Source organism: Dipodomys ordii, unplaced genomic scaffold (assembly GCF_000151885.1).
Source record: "Dipodomys ordii isolate 6190 unplaced genomic scaffold, Dord_2.0 Scaffold63, whole genome shotgun sequence".
Lineage (NCBI taxonomy): Eukaryota > Metazoa > Chordata > Mammalia > Rodentia > Heteromyidae > Dipodomys > Dipodomys ordii.
The window spans coordinates 6,387,288-6,404,882 of record NW_012267279.1 but is presented as its reverse complement, the minus strand read 5'-3'; the positions used below and the strand labels follow the sequence as shown (position 1 = coordinate 6,404,882).

At 38.3% G+C, this 17,595-nt stretch overlaps 1 pseudogene; it reads left to right on the top strand.

Annotated features, from left to right (window-relative positions):
• Positions 1-1,056: 1,056 nt before the first annotated feature.
• LOC105990167 lies at positions 1,057-1,735 on the top strand (annotated as a pseudogene).
• Positions 1,736-17,595: the final 15,860 nt, after the last annotated feature.

Below are 17,595 nucleotides of genomic sequence, written 5' to 3'. Positions count from 1 at the left end.
TAACTACCCTCTCTGAACTTTATTCACTCCACCTGTATGAGGAGACAGTGTGTACCTTAGAGGACAATTTGTTTGGAAATCACGTATATAAAGTACATCATGAAAAGCAGCTACTCCTTATCTTATAGAAGATGTATTCACAGTATTGTCTTAATAAATAAAAAGATAATACTATTTTTTGGAGACATGAGGTTATAGAGTCCAAAATGAAGAAAAGGAGGTAAATTGTGAAAAATATGTTTAGTGACTAATTAGGTTTTAGAAAAGAGGGAAATGTAAGTGATAACCAAATGAGTGATGCCATCATCACAGTCAATTTTTCTAGTGATAAAGGGGAGGGGCAAAGTCATAGGATGATGATGGCTTTAGTATTAACTCTGATCACATCCATAAACACAGGACCCTAAAGTGAATTTCAGTGCAATTCTGGAGCTGGACTCCTTATCTATTGTCAACAATTTAAATCTCAAAAGTAAAGATAAGTAAAGGCTACCACTCTGCATACTTCAAACACAAGTTTAGAGAATGAATTATGACAATAACCCAAAGGCTAGAGGAGAGGGAAAAGGTGGTGGGGATAGCGTCTCAGCCATGGGGTACAAATGTTTAATGCCTCCTGATTGTCTGGAACAGTCTGATGGGCTTCTGTGTTGCTACAGAGGCTATCAAAGGTCAGTTCTGCACTCTTCTCAGACCAGGGCTACAGCCTCTGGGCAGGAATTCCCCTGCTTCCACTTCCAGAGAAGAGTCCCTCTCCATCCTGCTGCTTCTATAGCAACCAGCAGCAACTGTGAACTGTTGGAGTCAGGAGAATGAGGCTTCTATTTTGTTCCTGATTTCTGACCTCCCTTGGCTTCTTTAATGGCAGAGCCTCACAGCATGATAACTGGTGAGTAGCCCCAAAGATAAGTCTGAGACTCCTCTCCCTGGCAGCATAGAGCAAGAACACAAAAGTACAAGGTGAGGGAGTGTGGCCAGGCAGCTCTGATGGAGCAGGGCTTTCTTTACCAGCGGATTGTGTAGAATACACTGCTGGTCTCTTGTCTTCTATTCACCATGTCTACCTCTGATACTGAGGTGAAGGAACTGGAGGAGCAAGCCTCAGGCCAGGCTTTTGAGCTGATTCTCAACCTTCGGTTGAAAGAATCTGTTCCTTATTTCCCCCTTTCCCCTCCAAAGAAGACGGATCTTTCCCTGGAGGAAATTGAGAAGAAATTGTATGCTGCAGAAGAAAGACACAGTCCCATGAAGCTGAGGTCTTACAGCAGCTGTCTGAGAAACGAAAGCATGAGAAAGAAGTGCTTCCGAAAGCAATAGAAGAGAACAACGATTCCAACAAAATGGCGGAGGAGACACTGACCCACAAGATGGAAACTCACAAAGAAAATCCAGAGGCACAAACGGCAGCTAAACTGGAGCGTTTGCACGTGGAAGAGGCGCGGAAAAACAAATTGTCCAAAGATCCTGCTGCTGAGACTGAAGCTGACTAATTTTTCTCCAAAGAACTGACTTTCTCCCCTTCCTTTTCTTAAATATCCAAAGACTGTACTGGAGAGTGTGTTTTATTTTTTTCCCTCCTGACAAATATTCTAGAAGCTGATGTAGGACTGTATAGGTAGATCAGACTGTAAGATGATGTTGTTTTGGGGGATAAAGGGGAGAAACTGAAAGTGTTTTACTCATTTTCTAAAGTGTTGGCCTTTCTAACCTAGCTATTTTTCTTACTACATCTGTTCTACTTCAGTACCTTGGTGTACTGGGTTAATGGCTAGTACTTCATTGGCTCTGTGAAAACATTTGTGAAAAGAGTATATAGTAGCTTCTTTTAAAATGTTAGATGCTGAATATTTGTTTACTTTTCAATCCCAGTCCTGTCGTGATTTTGCCAGATACTACTGTACTTGAATGGTTAATAAACTGCACAGTGCTGTTGGCAAAAAAAAAAATAGTACAGGGCAAGAGAAGTAGTTAAATAACCAGTCGTGTCTATAGCAGTCAAGGGAGAGCAAAAATAGGCATAATGATGAAAATAGATATAAGACGTGATTGCAAAGAAGGAAAGTCAGAAATCAAATGAAGAAAGAGTTTGAAAAGGAAATATATTCAATGCATTACAATGCTTGAAGGAAAACAGTATCTAAGGAAAGGCTGGGAAATTTGACAATTAGCAGATCTGACGATTTTGACTATCCAGTGTGTATCTCTAAGCTATTGTAGGAGCAGATGACACATTTTAGGAAAAATCTAACCTCAAGAAATCAAGTAGTAAGCACAAATTACTCATTGTAGACATCTTGGCAAGAAAGGTGGGAAGTCCAACAGCTCCTGAGCCTCACTCAGATATTGCAACTGACAAGGTAACCAGACTTTGCTGGTTTTACCAAAGAAATGTCGCCTCCCAAGATCCCCTCAGTGCAAGGCAAGTTGGGATGGCTCATCAGCATATTTCTGGATTTCTTCAAAAATGCTACCAGATGAGCTATTTTCAGAATTCAGCAAAGGATGCAGAAGATAGTGTTTCTTGAAAACACTAACATACTTCCAGAATAACCATTAGCTTGCTCCCCAGTTCAATAATAGGGCAATCAGTCCACTTGACTTTAACTATGATTCTTCTTCATCCAAGTCTCACCCTTTTTGTCCTTTGCTAGCTGTAAAGACATCCCAAGAGAAGGATTCTCTGACTTGGCTTTTCCAGCTCAACCTTTCACAGCACCCTAGCTAATTAATACCTGCCCTGGGTCAGCCTGGAGGGAAACTCATTGAGCGCAGAGATTTCCATTTTAATGTTGAAGCCCCAGGAAGGAGCAAAGCAAATTTATACTAGTGGGTCTAATTGCTACAAAGGTAATTCTGCAAAGATGGAAATCAGCTGAAAGATTAACACTGCTACACCAGCTTGAGTGCCCTGGCTAACAAAGAGAAAATAATGTTTCAATTAAATGAAAAGATACTGAATTAGGTAGATTACTCAGGAGACCAGTAATGGAATACAGAGCCTTTCACCTTCAGGTCAGCATTGCTAATCTGGTCCAGGGCTGTTCTAGACTATAGTTTTGAGGGGCTGATGGCTCACTCCAGCCCTTGCTGTCTGTAGTGCTTGATAAACTGGTCTCCCAAAGCACCCACATCAGCCTCTGAGGTCAGAGCAGCTTACTGAGGATGCAAGAGGAAAGGAAGTGCCTTGTTTGAGAGGAAAGGTTGGCCACAAGGAAAGTAGAGGGTAGAAAACAGACAAGAGAGGCTGTTGCAGAGAAATTGGAATGGAGGAGAGGGATTGATTCAAACTGGGGAGCCATGCAAGTAAGAGGGGGAAGGCATTCCATTTCTCACAGGCACCAGTTTCCTGCCACTTCCCCCAAATTGAGATGGGGATGGAGCGACATTAGTGACTGAGGGTTCGTTGCTTGTGTATATTCTGGGAAAACGGTGAGAACGCATGGACGTTTACATCAAAAGTCAAAAGTGAGGATTAGGGCCTATTGAGTAAAACCAAGTTATGAAATCACTTATCACCCACAATCCTAAGGTTTATCTTACTCCACAAAATATTGAGACAGCCAGATAAGTATGATATGAGGAGATTAATATAATTCTTGATGCTAGTTCAGCAAAAGTCCTCCACTATAATGGAACTCACATGTTATCTGGGGTCTCCCTGCTCTTCACAACATAGATAAGACTGTCTCGAACTTGACATTCCATACTTGGTGGGAGTCTAAGACGTCCCCAAGATTGCCGAACATTCTCAGGAGTTATGTTCTCATGATTACTTCTGAATTGAAATCACACTTTTCCTGAATCACTTCAGTAGATGGGTAATCTAGCTGTTCTGAGCCTGCTGCTCTCAAGAAGACCTAAATATTAATAAACTGGCTTCCCTCAGTCATACAATCATGTCACTGTCCTGAGAGACTTCATTCTAACAGAGATGAACAGGAGGTGTTTATGTCACAGCAGTGTAGACCCCAAAGGTGGTCTATGAATCTCACTATACCCTAGTACTGAGGACATTTTACTGTCCCTTCATTGAATCTGTTCCCAAAGTCTGTGAATGGCCACCTGCTTGTCTTCTCTTCTCTATGTTTTCTCAATGGATCCTCAAGACAGACTCCAAAATCCCCACACTGTTCTTATTCCCTTGTGATTCCTACTTCTAAGGTGATCGCACAGAGTCCCTTGGCTAGGCAAAAGAGCCTCCAGGCTTAAGGGTCCACCCTCCATACAAGGGAGGCTGGGTTTTCAAGTTTTTCTCCCTCCCAATTAAAGACATTTTTGGAAAAAAAAATGATTTCAACAATAGCCCAGCAAAAGGAACTTCCTGGTTGAGTTAATTTTATAAGATACAAGAAAAGAAACATGGACATGTTTTGGAGCTCAAATACAAAATTTGAGATTGACTATCATCAAAAAGACATCTAGAACTAGAATTTGAATGCAATGATGATAGATTGTAACAGCGATTACCAATCCATCAGGAAGGCCTGTGGCATGTTGATAGAAAGAAAGAGTCATATAAAGATTAAACATTGATGAACAAAGCTTTCAATTTGGATGGTTTGGGAAAATTTAGTGAGACGGACTGCTTGACTCTGAGTGTCCTTTGAATGTGGTTCTGATGGTGGGGATGGGGGAGGGGGAAGATTTGTTACATCACCATATAGGTAGAATTTTTCCAGAGGAAAAATCTGGGGAAAAGCAATCAGCTACTGAAAACAAAATCTGTACATCTTAACATCTGAAGGTGGCGTTTAAGAAGTGTAGCTTTGAAGGCTGAGGACTGGCTCAAATAATAGAGTACCTAGTTAGCAAGTATGAGGCCCTAAGTAGATACCATGGTATGCCAAAAAAAAGAAAAAGTAACCATGAGAACACACAACTTTTCATTTCCTTCTTTCCTTCCTTCCTTCCTTCCTTCCTTCCTTCCTTCCTTCCTTCCTCCCTCCCTTCCTTCCTTCCTTCCTTCCTTCCTTCCTTTTTTTTTTTGCTGGTCCTGGGGCTTGAACTCAGGGCCTGGGTGCTGTCCCTGAGCCATTTTGTGCTCAAGGATAGTGCTCTACAATTTGAGTCACAGCACCACTTCTGGCTCTTTTTCTGAGTGGTTTATTGAGGTCAGAGTCTCATAGGGACTTTTCTGTCTAGACAGGTTTCAAACCACGATCCTCTGCTCACAGACTCCTGAGTAGCTAGGATTACAAGCATGGACCACTGGTGCTCAACTCAATTTTTCACATTCTATGTAATATAATAGCAATGTATCCAAACATAAGATATTCTTTGAAATATCTTAGTTCTAATCTAACTCAATTACTCATTATGCAGATAAAGAACCTGAATTGTGTGCATGTTTGTGTGTGTGTGTGTGTGTGTGTGTGTGTGTGTGTGTGTGTGCATGTACACCAGTACTGGGATTTGATCTTAGGGCCTTAGACATTGTTTCTTAGTTTTTTCTCAAGGCCAGTGCTCGAGCACTTGAATCACCACTCTATTTTAGCTTTCTAATGGTTAATTGGCAATAAGAATCTCACAAAGTTTCCCACCCAAGCTGGCTTTGAATTGCAATCCTCAGATCTCAGCCTCCTGAGTAGCTAGGATTACAAGCATGAGCCACTGGTGCCCAACAAGAACCTAAATTCTTAAGAGGCTGGTGGGCCTGGATCAGGAAAGAGAGCTATGCTCTGTCTTTCTATGGCATAGTCTCGTGGGTCTCATGCATTAATGACTTGTAGACTTACAAGAGCTAAAATGATGTATGTGTCCTGGGGAATGGCAGCAAGGAGAATTTTTTAGACATATGTTTAAGCACTCTGTGTCCCAGATTTGATAGGAGATGTAAGAGGGCAGTGTAAAGTTGACCTATAGATCATTGGTATAATCCAGCTGGGCGAAGTAAGACAACTTTTCATTAGCTAGGTCTGTTGAAGTAGCTGGGGATATTTTTATTCTGGTAATGGAGAGATAGATATGGCCTCTGGGAGCAGTTCTTGAAAAATCGTACTTTCTCCAGATGCTCAATTTGGGAGTGGGACAGACTGGCTTCAAGGCCAAGAACAACAAACATTACCACAGGCCCACTGGTCAGAATGCTGAGGCTCATCAAAGATCTGGAGTCTTGCCACAGGACTTTAGGGATTTTGTGATCATTCTCTATATAGCAACCTAAAAACTCTTTGGACACCACTAGCCATGAAAGCTGATAGTGGAGACTTCACAGGTGGCAATAAGCCATCATGAGTGAACTCTTATAGTAATGTCCCTTTGTAGACACTCATTCCATCAGGCTGCAAAGCAGCGATTGAGTAAAAGAGTCATCATTTACCTAATGATCATCCACACTCCGTGGGAGGTGATAACATTCCTGCCTTAGGGTGCCACACGTACTAGCAGATATTGGCTGAACAGAAAATACTTGGGAATATTTTTATGTATACAATCTAGTCTTAAAAATCTAGTTGTCTCCCTAATAGCATGCTTAATTTCTCAAAAGCATAATTATAATTCCAGGTATAGAAATTGAGGGGCTAGAAATTCAGAACATTAGGAATTATTATTTCAGCAAATATTAATATCAACAATACAAATGCATCAAGAGCCCATACAATGGAAATACAGGTATAGCCTAAAAGGTGTAGATAATCCTTACTCAGATCTGTACAGCAAATCTATGGAGAATCATATTATCTGTAATTTTGTAGAAAGAGACTATAACAGAAAGCAATGTACTCACAAAATGTGTCAAAAAATGAAAGGTAATGACTGCTTTCATTCTTGCCTAGTTTTATATGCTGTAAATGCCTACTTATTTTATGTAGACATTTGTCTTAATTAGGGAAAGCTGAGTTCCAGACCTTGCTGGCAAATACTATTTTGCTAATTTCAGGAATATGCTTAGCTGTGTATTTCAGTAAAGTAATCTGTAGTTGAAATTTTAAAAGTAAGGTACACATTCTTGAAAATGACTTTATTAGAGCTTTGTGTGTATGATAACTGTTTATATATGAATTTAAATTATTAATTTGCTTTTCAGTGATATAGGAATATGCCGTTTTCACCACAAATTTTTTTGTCGTTGTGGGCCTGAACTCAAGGCTAGCGCTCTACCACTTGAGCCACAGCACCACTTCCAGCTTTTTCTGTTTATGTGGTGCTGAGAAATTGAACCCAGGGCCTCATGCATGCAAAGCAAGCACTCTACCACTGAGCCACTTTCCCAGCCCCTGAATATGCCATTGTCTATTTCCTAACAAATAAGTAAATATCCAATCCTACTAGCTCTCAATTAAATTTCTTTTTTTTCTTGTTTTGTTGGTCATAGGCTTCAACTAAGGGCCTGGGTATGATCCTTGAGATTTTCTGCTCAAGGCTAGTGCCCTACTACTTTGAGCCATCACTCCACTTTGGATTTTCTAGTGATTATTTAGACAAGATTCTTATGGACTTTCCTCCTCAGGCTGGCTTTGCACTATGATCCTTAGATCTCAACCTCAAGAATAGCTAGGATTACAGGCATGAGCTACTAGTACCCAGCTAATAAGTTAGTTTAGTTTTGTTTAGTTTATTTTTGTTGGTTATGGGGCTTGAACTTGGGGCCTGGGCATTATCCCTGAACATTTTTGCTCAAGGCTAGCACTCTGCCACTTGGAGCCACAGCTCCAGATTTGTTGCACTCCTGCGTGATATTTTATCTCTCTCCTTAACATCTTTTAGAAATCATTTTGGGAAAAATATTAAAATCAAATAGAGATGAGTTGATGAAGAATTCCAAGCCCTGTACTGACTGGAGATGACAATGTAGTTTGGTCAATATGATGTCGGAGGCCTTCTTCAAGAAGAGCTTGTACAAGGTCTAACGGTTCCCTTTGGGAAGATGTTACCATTGCTATACCTTTTTATGGGCAAGGCCATGGTTAAAACTAAGGATAACTGTTTCCTTTATTGTTACCAGACTTTCCCCTGATGGAAGAGGAATTGGCCCTACTGAATTGGTTTGAGAAGAAAACTGAAAAGCTGATGTGTGAGTTATGTTTGTTTTGTTGGATGGACTGGCATAGCAAATGTTGGGCTCTGTCATTGTTACCATGAATGCTCAACAAAAGAGATAGTGTCATTACTGCTCCCAGTAATTTATTGAGCTCCATCTTTTACTGGAAGTCTAGTGGAAATGCATTATGGTCAATGGTACCAAGAATACATGCTCTATTTCACATGCAACAAATAAACAGTCATCCCTTGGTATCATGGAGGACTTTCAGGACCTTCTGAGGTCAAATGTCATCTATGTTCAAGTCTTGACCAAATAAAATACTATTTGCATATACTCCATTCAGATTCTCCCATGTCATTTAAATCATGCTTCTCTTACTAGTAACATCGAATACAATGTGAATGCTATATAAATAGATGCTATCCTATATTGTTTAAGGCATAATGATAAGAAAAAATGCATATCTTGTGTACAAATACAATTTAAAAAATAGTAATTTTGATTTGTAATTACCTGAGTCAAGGATGTAGAACCTTACTATATTTCATCCAACTCAAAGCTTGGTTGCAGAGTTAAGATGGAAGAGCAAAAAGAGGTCTGTATCCAGTCTGGCTCTGCCAATGTCTAGTTATGTAACCCTAGATTTGAAAGAGCCACATCTCTAGGAGCAGTATCTCCAGGAGGAGTGAGTAGACTTCAGTGATTGAAAGATGGAAACTTTATTTTCATTTTTGGCTCCTGGTTTGTCAGAACAGAGGTGATTGTCATCATCCCAAGCTCTCCCATGCCTCTCTCTCTCTCTCTCTCTCTCTCTCTCTCTCTCTCTTTCTCTCTCTCTCTTGCCACTCTCACAACCTTCCTTGGCTATCTATAAACATGGAATTCTAAAGTGATAGGCGCTCAGGATATATTGCACTAATATATCATCAGTATTGTCATTATGATGTATTAACACAATGCATCATCATAGGCCTGTCAGAACCATGATTTATGACTCCAAATTGTGTTGTGGTAGAGCAAGGCATCCGGGACCCCATTGACTGAATGCTTGTTTATTTTTACACTTAAGGGTTTTGAAAGTAAGCTTCAGACTACTTTTCCTCCAAGTAAGGCTAAGAGAAGATTTTGAAAGGAGGACTCTATTTCAAAACACTGGAGGGGCCAATGGGTCACACTTAAGTTATAAAGGTTTATGTTTTTTCAGACCACTTTAAGTGCCACATCAAACTTCCATACCCCAAGTCATTTGGGTCTTGCTGAAAGAATCAGACCTTTCTATGTTCTACTACTTCTGCTTGGGATTCTCTTAATCATACTCTATTTTTTAACAGTAATGAATGAGATAATAGAAAAGAAACTTCCTTGCAAGTAAGCTGGATGCTGGCATTTTCTGAGCCATTATGTTCTTTCAGAATGCCCTCAACAAAGTCTTGAGCACATATTTCTTGAACAACAATAAACATGGTGACAACAGAAATGCAAAAGGCACAAACCATTGTACACAAATAGATGAATCATAAGTAGAAAATTATAACAAGATGAAAGTAATATTGCACCTCTCAATATTAATAACATTATGGATACAATAATCATGGTGGTAGATTCTTCTGATAAAGGTGAACTAAGGGGTGAAGATGGCAAGACACTAGGGAGGAGATAACAGACACATGTTTTATAGTTCCCCAGCTCTAGGATAATAATTCTTCCCAGAATTTTCCATTACTTGGTCACTATAGACTACTTTCTTAAATATGAAGCAACATTAAACCTAGAATCTGCAAAACTTGGGTCAATTCAGTTTTCAGTTTTTACTGTATATTACACTTCCACTCATCAGTTTGTCTAACAAGCATCAATATCACTTACATTTGTGTCAAAATCCATAAGGATTTGAAAGATAGAGAGTGTCTTTGGTTTTAAAAAAAAAACAAACTTCTTTGACTGTGAATCCAAGAACCTGGATCAAAAGCCCAAACCTGGCAGGTCAGAGTCAATGTCACCTTAAAGATATCTGTACACAGTGACATACTTTTTTTATTGTTTTTTTAATCTTAATGTAATTATAGCCAGGCCTGGCTCTTCAGGCTTAATTCGCCTCCATGTCTGGAGAGCCGGAAATGTAACTAGTAAAGAATTTGCTAACATGAGAGGCAGGGAATTTGCCAAAAGTTTGTTAATCTGAAGGTTTATTTTTTTTGTCCAAATATGAAGGCAGTTTGCAAACTGGTTCAGATTAACCAGGTCAAGTTGTATATTTTATTAACTTTAAAACATTTTAAAGTCCTTTCACATTGAAAAAAATAGAAATCTATAGAGTTGGACAGGAGTGATGGGATGAAGGGAGGTGGTCTGCCCAATAAAAGTTATAAGAAGATATGTGTCAGCTGTTTCTTTTCCACTTTCTGGCTGTAGCCAAAAACAGCTGCAACACATCTACTCTAACTCGGGTCTTTTATGACTTTTACTAACTTCTTTATTTAAAACTATCTCTTACTGATTTTTGTAAGGATTCTCACCCCAGAAGGCTCCACGAATAGCAAAAAAGAACACACTTGGACACTTTATGCCCCATTTACCAACATAGATGGTTCCAATTTTTCAATAAGACTTGATCATTAACTTCGGGCTTTTTCATTAGTCGACAGTGCTTCCCAGAAAAGTAAAAATTACTGTTTTGCTATAAACACTACACTTCAGTCCTTGAGTTGGCCTCCATGAGTGGAATTCATCAATGGCGCCCCATTGTCCTCAAGATAACATTTAAGCTCCCTGGCATACATTCAACTATTTTCATGAATAAACCCTTTTTATCACTCCACCCATATTCTCCAATGTGTCCATGACTTAAATTCTACATTTTCCTTTTACTGAGCAATTGGCTGTTTCCAGCCTGACCAGCTTCTCTTTCAAGCTTTTCACAATCTGCTCCCTTCTTATCCCATTTATTCTGCTCCACATTTCTCTTCACTCCCTACTCATCATCTCTTAGATTCATCATCTCTTAGATTCCATTATCATTACCTCTAGACAGAAGCTAGCTATCCTGCTCATATGTTGCTAAAGCAATTGCCTGAATGAACTTCTATAGTTTTGATCACATTGTACTTTATTATATACTATATTACACTATGCTTGTGTCCTTGATGAAACAATTGCCCTGTGATGATATTTGGAATGTGTCTGTTTCTCCATTACATATCTCAGTCATTAATATGGCACCTGGAATATTAAGTCTTCATACAAATATCTGTTGAATAAATAAACACAAAAATCAACTTGTAAATTAGTAAAGAGAAGCGCAAATTAGTAAGGAGAAACACAAAAAGTATTGCACAGCCCAGTTGATATGGAGAAGCTCTCAGTCACTCTTTTTTTTGTACGTTTTTATTGTAAATATGCTGTACAGAGGGGTTACAGTTACATGAGCGAGGTAATGAGTACATTTCCTATTGAGCATTGTTATCTCCTCCTTTGTTTTCCCCCCTACCATCCCTTCCCTCCCACTTCTAGAACTACCCTCCCACCCCCTGCTGAAGTTGTAAAGTTCATTTTCAAGCTAGTGTTTTGTACATCTCATTATTAGAATGGGTCAATCTATATCCTTATTTAAGCATTTTGTTTTTTCCCTTCCCCTCCCTGAATTAGAGAAGTACAGATACAAGATGCAGGGCACCAACATCAAATACAGTGATGGCGGAGGAAAATACGAAGAAACAAAAAAATCACATGGTACATTAAATACGTTAGAAACAATAGCAAGCAAGAAAAAAGATGTTTGTGTCCCTACGTGGGGTTCATTTCTTTGAACAGCATTTTATATTTACATAGATTTTGGCCTTTTCTACTTGTTCTGCACATGTACTAGTTATTGCAAATCAGGGAAACCATGGGGCCTATGTTTCTTTGGGCCTGGCTTACTTCAGTTAATATAATTTTTTTCCAAGTCTTTCCATTTCCTAACAAATGGGGTAATGTCATTCTTTCTGATAGAGGCATAGAATTCTAATGTGTGTGTGCATGTGTGTGTGTGTGTGTGTGTGTGTGTGTGTGTGTGTGCGCGCGTGTGGTGTGTGTGTACCACATTTTCATGATCCATTCATCTACTGAGGGGCATCTGGGTTGGTTCCATATCTTAGCTATGGTAAATAATGCTGCAATAAACATAGTTGTGCTGGTAGCCTTACTTCCCTATGACCCAGCAATCCCATTTTTGGGCATTTACCCAAACGATCTCAGTCACTCTTGTGTCATAATTGTGTATAAATAATTAGCTGATCCGCTGAGTGTTTTCCTGCTTTGAGTTTTTGAAAAAAATAGAAGTTATGGTAGTTATCCCATGGGAAAAAGGACATGTAATGTGGTAAATTTAAATGATGAAATACAGTTGTGAGGTTTGTTTGAGGGCCTGCATGTCTTTAGATGTTGGGCTACTTTATAGGGGAAAAAAAGAAAAGAGAAGAAATCAAGCATCTGCATAACTGTAATGAAGTTCATGACTCCTGATAACTTAGAACTTTTGACCAGCCTCCATCTCCTGGGAGCCATATACTTATGTACACTGAAAGGTTACCTTAGTGTCCCTTAGGTCTTGCTGCAAACCTTATGTTAAGTTGGACTAAATCAAACAAAAATGAAATTTTATAAAATTAAGACAGAACATCACTATGCCCAAACTAAACCAAGAAGATTTGCACCAATTAAGAGACCCATCCAAGAAAAGCCCAGAACCCAACAGATTACAGCTGAATTCTATAAGGCCTTCAAAGGAGAACTCACATTGCTACTTCAACAAAATAGAAAGGGAAGATCATTACAAAATTCATTCTTTGATGCCAACATAAAACTCATCTCCAAACCAGGTAGGGACCCATCCAAAAGGAGAATTATAGACCCATCTCTTTGATGAACATCTATGCAAAACTTCTCAATAAAATTCTGACCAACCAAGTTCAACCACTAACTGAAAGAATCATACACAATGATTAAACAAGATTCATTCCAGTGATGCAAAGCTATATCAATATACATAAATCAATAAATGTAATTCAACACATCAACAGAAGTCAGGACAAGAATCACATGATCATCTCAAGAGATGAAGAAACAGCATTTGACATTATTCAACATGCCTTTATGATAAAAGCTCTGGAGAACCTAGGAATCTATGGAACATTCCTCAATATAATAAAGACCATATTTGACAAACATACAGCCAACATACAAACACACAGGTAATGATGAAAATCTAAAACCATTTCCTCTAAAATCAAGAATGAGACAACAATGTCCAATCTCTCCACTCTTCTTCAATATAGCACTGGGATTCCTAGCAGAAGTAAGGCAAGAGAAAAGCATAAGGGGGGTCCAAATAGGGAAAGAAGAAGTAAAACTATTTTTCCTGGCAGGACTGGCATGATCCTATATTTAAAGAGCCTTATAGATTCCCTTCTCAAGTTACTTGAGCTGATCCAAAACTTTGGCAAAGTAGCAGGGTATGAAATGAACCCACAAGAATCAGTAGCTTTTCTATATGTAAATAATGAGAAGAGTAAGACTGAAATTAGGGAAGCAACTCCATTTGTAACAGCCTCAATACATAAATAAATTAAATACTTAATAATTAATTTAACCAAAGCTGTGAAGGACCTCTATTATGAATACTTTAAAATCTTAAAAAAGAAATTGAAACCAGGCAAGGATGGCTTATTCCTGTAATCCTTGCTACTCAAGAGGATGAGATCTAAGGATCACAGCTCAAACCCATCTCACAGGAAAGCCTGTGAGACTCTTATCTCAAATAAATTACTCAGAAAAAGGCAGAAGCCAGAAATAGTGCTGTGGCTCAAATGGTGGAGTGCTAACCTTGAACACAAAAAGGTGCAGGGACAGTGCCCAGGCCCTGGACTGACCAAAAAAAAAAGAGGCAAATTGAAGAAGATCTAAGTACATGGAAGAAACTTCATGCTCCTGGATTGGAAGAATTGACATCATAAAAATTGCAATAGTGCCTAAAGCAATTTACAGATTCAATGCAATCCCCATCAAAATCCCAGCAATATTCTCAATGGAATAGAGAAAATAACCCAAAAATTCATTTGGAATAACAAAAGAGCCCAAATAGCAAAAACAGTCCATAACAGGAATATTAATACAAAGCCATAGTAATAAGGGAGCCAAAAACACAGGATGGAAGAAAGACAGCCTCCTCAACAAATGGTACTGGCATAAATGGCTATACACATGCAGAAAACTGAAGCTAGACCCTTATATATCATCCTGTTCCAAAATCAATTATAAATGGACCAAAGATCTCAATGGAAATTGTCCAGATACCATGAAAATATTACAGGAAGGGGTATGGGAAACACTAGGGCTCCTAGGTTTTGGTTGAAACTTCCTGAGTAAAGATCCAGAATCACAAGAAAGCAAAGAAAACATTTTGGTAGTTCTGGCAGAGTGGTGACTACAGTACTAAGTCATTGATGCCTTAGCTCCTGAAAACTAGAAAAGCACCCAAACCTCCCTTTGAACCCCTTAGGTGAATTTGAATATGGTCTGCTAGAAGGCTAAACAACTTACCTACTAGCAGGTGGTTGTGTCTTCAAATCCATGATTATGTATTACATTAAGCACAATAAGCATAGTCTAAATAAAATAGGACCCAGCGATTCCATTCCCGGGCATTCATCCAACAGAACACAAATGAGAATACACTAAAGACACCAGCATAACTAGGTTTATTGAAGCACTATTTACCATAGCCAATATATGGAACCAACTCAATTGCTCCTCAATGCATAAATGTATTGTATATATACAAGATGGAATTCTACTCATCCATCAGATAGAGTGATACTGTACAATTTGTAAGTAAATGGAAAGACTTGGAAAAATTATATTAAATGAAGAAAGCCAGACCCAGAGAAACACAGGTTGCATGGTTTCACTCATTTGTGGTAGCAAGAATGTGCTTATAAATATAAAAACAAACAACTTGTGTGGTATGCAAATGGTTATAAATGAATTGACTGAAGTACAATAGACTCTATGGAGAGTGAAAATAGTATTATTCTTTAGAAAAATAAGTCAAACCACAACAAAATAAGTACCAGGAAATGGGTACTTGAAAGAGAGGAGACAAGGGGAGAAGGCGAAAAGAATGAAGAGGGAAGGGGACTAGAATGCAGGCAAGAAAGTACTGTATGTACCATAGAATTGAGAAAAATAAGGGAAGAGGTAGGTTGAAGTGGATGAAGATGTTGAATGGATGACACAGATCAAGATGCATTGAATATATAAAAATGCTTTGTTAAATGGCCAGAAAATTAAATTTTAGCTTAAAAATTCAGAAAAGTGAGGGAAGGGTGGAATGGGAGGAGTGGGTGAGAATGTTGAAAGGGGTGACATTGACCAAGAGGTGCTGTATTCATAAACATTTGTGGAATGGCAACTCCTTTGCACAACTTCTTAAAGGTAATAAAATATTTTTTTAAAAAAAAAGATTGGAAAGAGGAAGGTTCTCTGAGAATGATCCTGAGTATGGTTCTACATCCAAAGAGCATCCTGGGGATACTGAAACACCCAGGGTGGACATGACCTTCCAGGAGGTAAACAATAAAACATGGTGCATTGGTGGAAGAAGGCCAGACCAAGGCCAGACTAAGCAAGCACAAACAAACTGAAAAGTAATATAAAACTTCTCAGAGCTGAAGACATCTCAGATGAAGTTACAGCCTAAAGGCATAAAATGATTTTTTTCCTCCATCATATGATAAGACTATGTATGAAAAAGCTGGACTTGGACCCAACCCTTCCAAATGAAGCCCTTCCTTCTCACCAGAAATAGATGGTCAGAAGGTATGAAAGAAGCCTTGACTAGCACAGCCATGATAGGCTACCAAAGGAATCTAGGATACGGAGATTCACCCACTCATGATTGGCAGGATTTTAAAGCACAGAGTCAGTCCTTCCTCCGTAAGTAAAGGGGTGGGGAAAGAACACATCTGAAAACTATAGAATTATTGTCATATCTTACAATAATGTGCGGTTCTCAATGTAGACCCATCTTATCACAGCCCCACCCCCCTCCATAGCATTTAGCAATATCTTGGGTTGTTTGACATTCCCAGAACTTGGAGGGTTTGTTGCTACTGACACCTGGTCAGTAGAAGGTAGGAAGGCTGGCAAAAATTCTTTAGAATATAGCAAGGATCCCTCCTATAACAACCACAACAATAATACCAACAACAACAACAAAATTGTTACCAAAGTGGAGAAACCCTGGTAGTGTTCTCACCTCCATTAGACTCCCAAATCTACATAACTTAACCCCCTTTGATATTCTGAAATAAAATCCATAGTAAACAAGAACTCTTGAGGTCCATTTTCAGATATAAGTAGAAAAATAATAGTTCATAAGATCATCTCTGATCTAACAAAAGCCTAGAAGTTGCTCATAAGAGTTCTTTAAGCCATCACTAAGAATGCTACAGAGTGGAAGGCTAGTGATGGAGTCAGCACTACAAAGGGGTATGTATGCTCTTATGTTCTCTGCTCTCTGCTCCCTGCATGACTTCCTGACACAGTGAGCAACCTCATTGAAACATTCACAGATTTTTCTTTTAGAGTTAACATTCACCAAAAGCATAAGAAGAAATGTTGCTTCTTTGTAAATCAGAGTGGTTGTCTTTGCTAGACGTCCACCAATCCTGCAGTTCGTAGGTAATTACATATGTTTCAGAAATCTCCAGTGATTTGTAGGACTTGTCTACTTATCTAGAAACATAAACCCACCAGACTCCAAAATGCTATCTAGGAAGGTGATGCTATTTCTTCTACCACAATTATAGCAGCAATGGAAATGTAATTACAACATAGACGACTTTTGAATCTAGTGGGATAGAAGGAATACTTTTAATGATTTACTTTTATATAGTTACTAAAATTGTTATGCCTTTCTTTTAGATTAAAATAAGAATGCCTTTGTTGGTAAGTTCTTATCTATTTTTAGCAAACTTAAAGTTGACTCCTAAACTGAACATACTAATGTGCTTTCTTTTTTAAAAAAAGTCATGGCCCTTTATTCACAATAATAAAATGTAAGAAATTGTGATTTCCTCAAGAATTTTATTTTCAAAGGTATTTTTCTCCAAGGTTATTTTAAATAAGAAATCTTTATATGTTATTTTGACTAATTCCAAAAGTTTCCTAATGACTATAAAATAGCACAACAAAGCAAAAAACAACAATAACAATGAAAATTCCACCAACAGGTTTAAAAGTCTTTTGTAAATGAATGATGAACATAATAATTTTCCCTCAGAATCAGTGTTAGTGCTCTGAAATACTTCAGCGAAAATCTGCTTTTTATGCAATATAACCACACAATTAGCTGGCTACTTTTTTTTTTGCTTTTGTTTGTTTTTTTTTTCAGAACAAACCATAATTTAAAAGAACCAAGTGGGTGTTAACTCTCAAATTCTTAACTGATATATAAATTGGAAGATTTAACTGTGGCTTAAGAAATAAGACAGAAATGGAAAATATTTTTCAAAACTATTCCGTATTCTTTATTACATAGGCTTTAAATCTTACTATAATAAATAATTTAC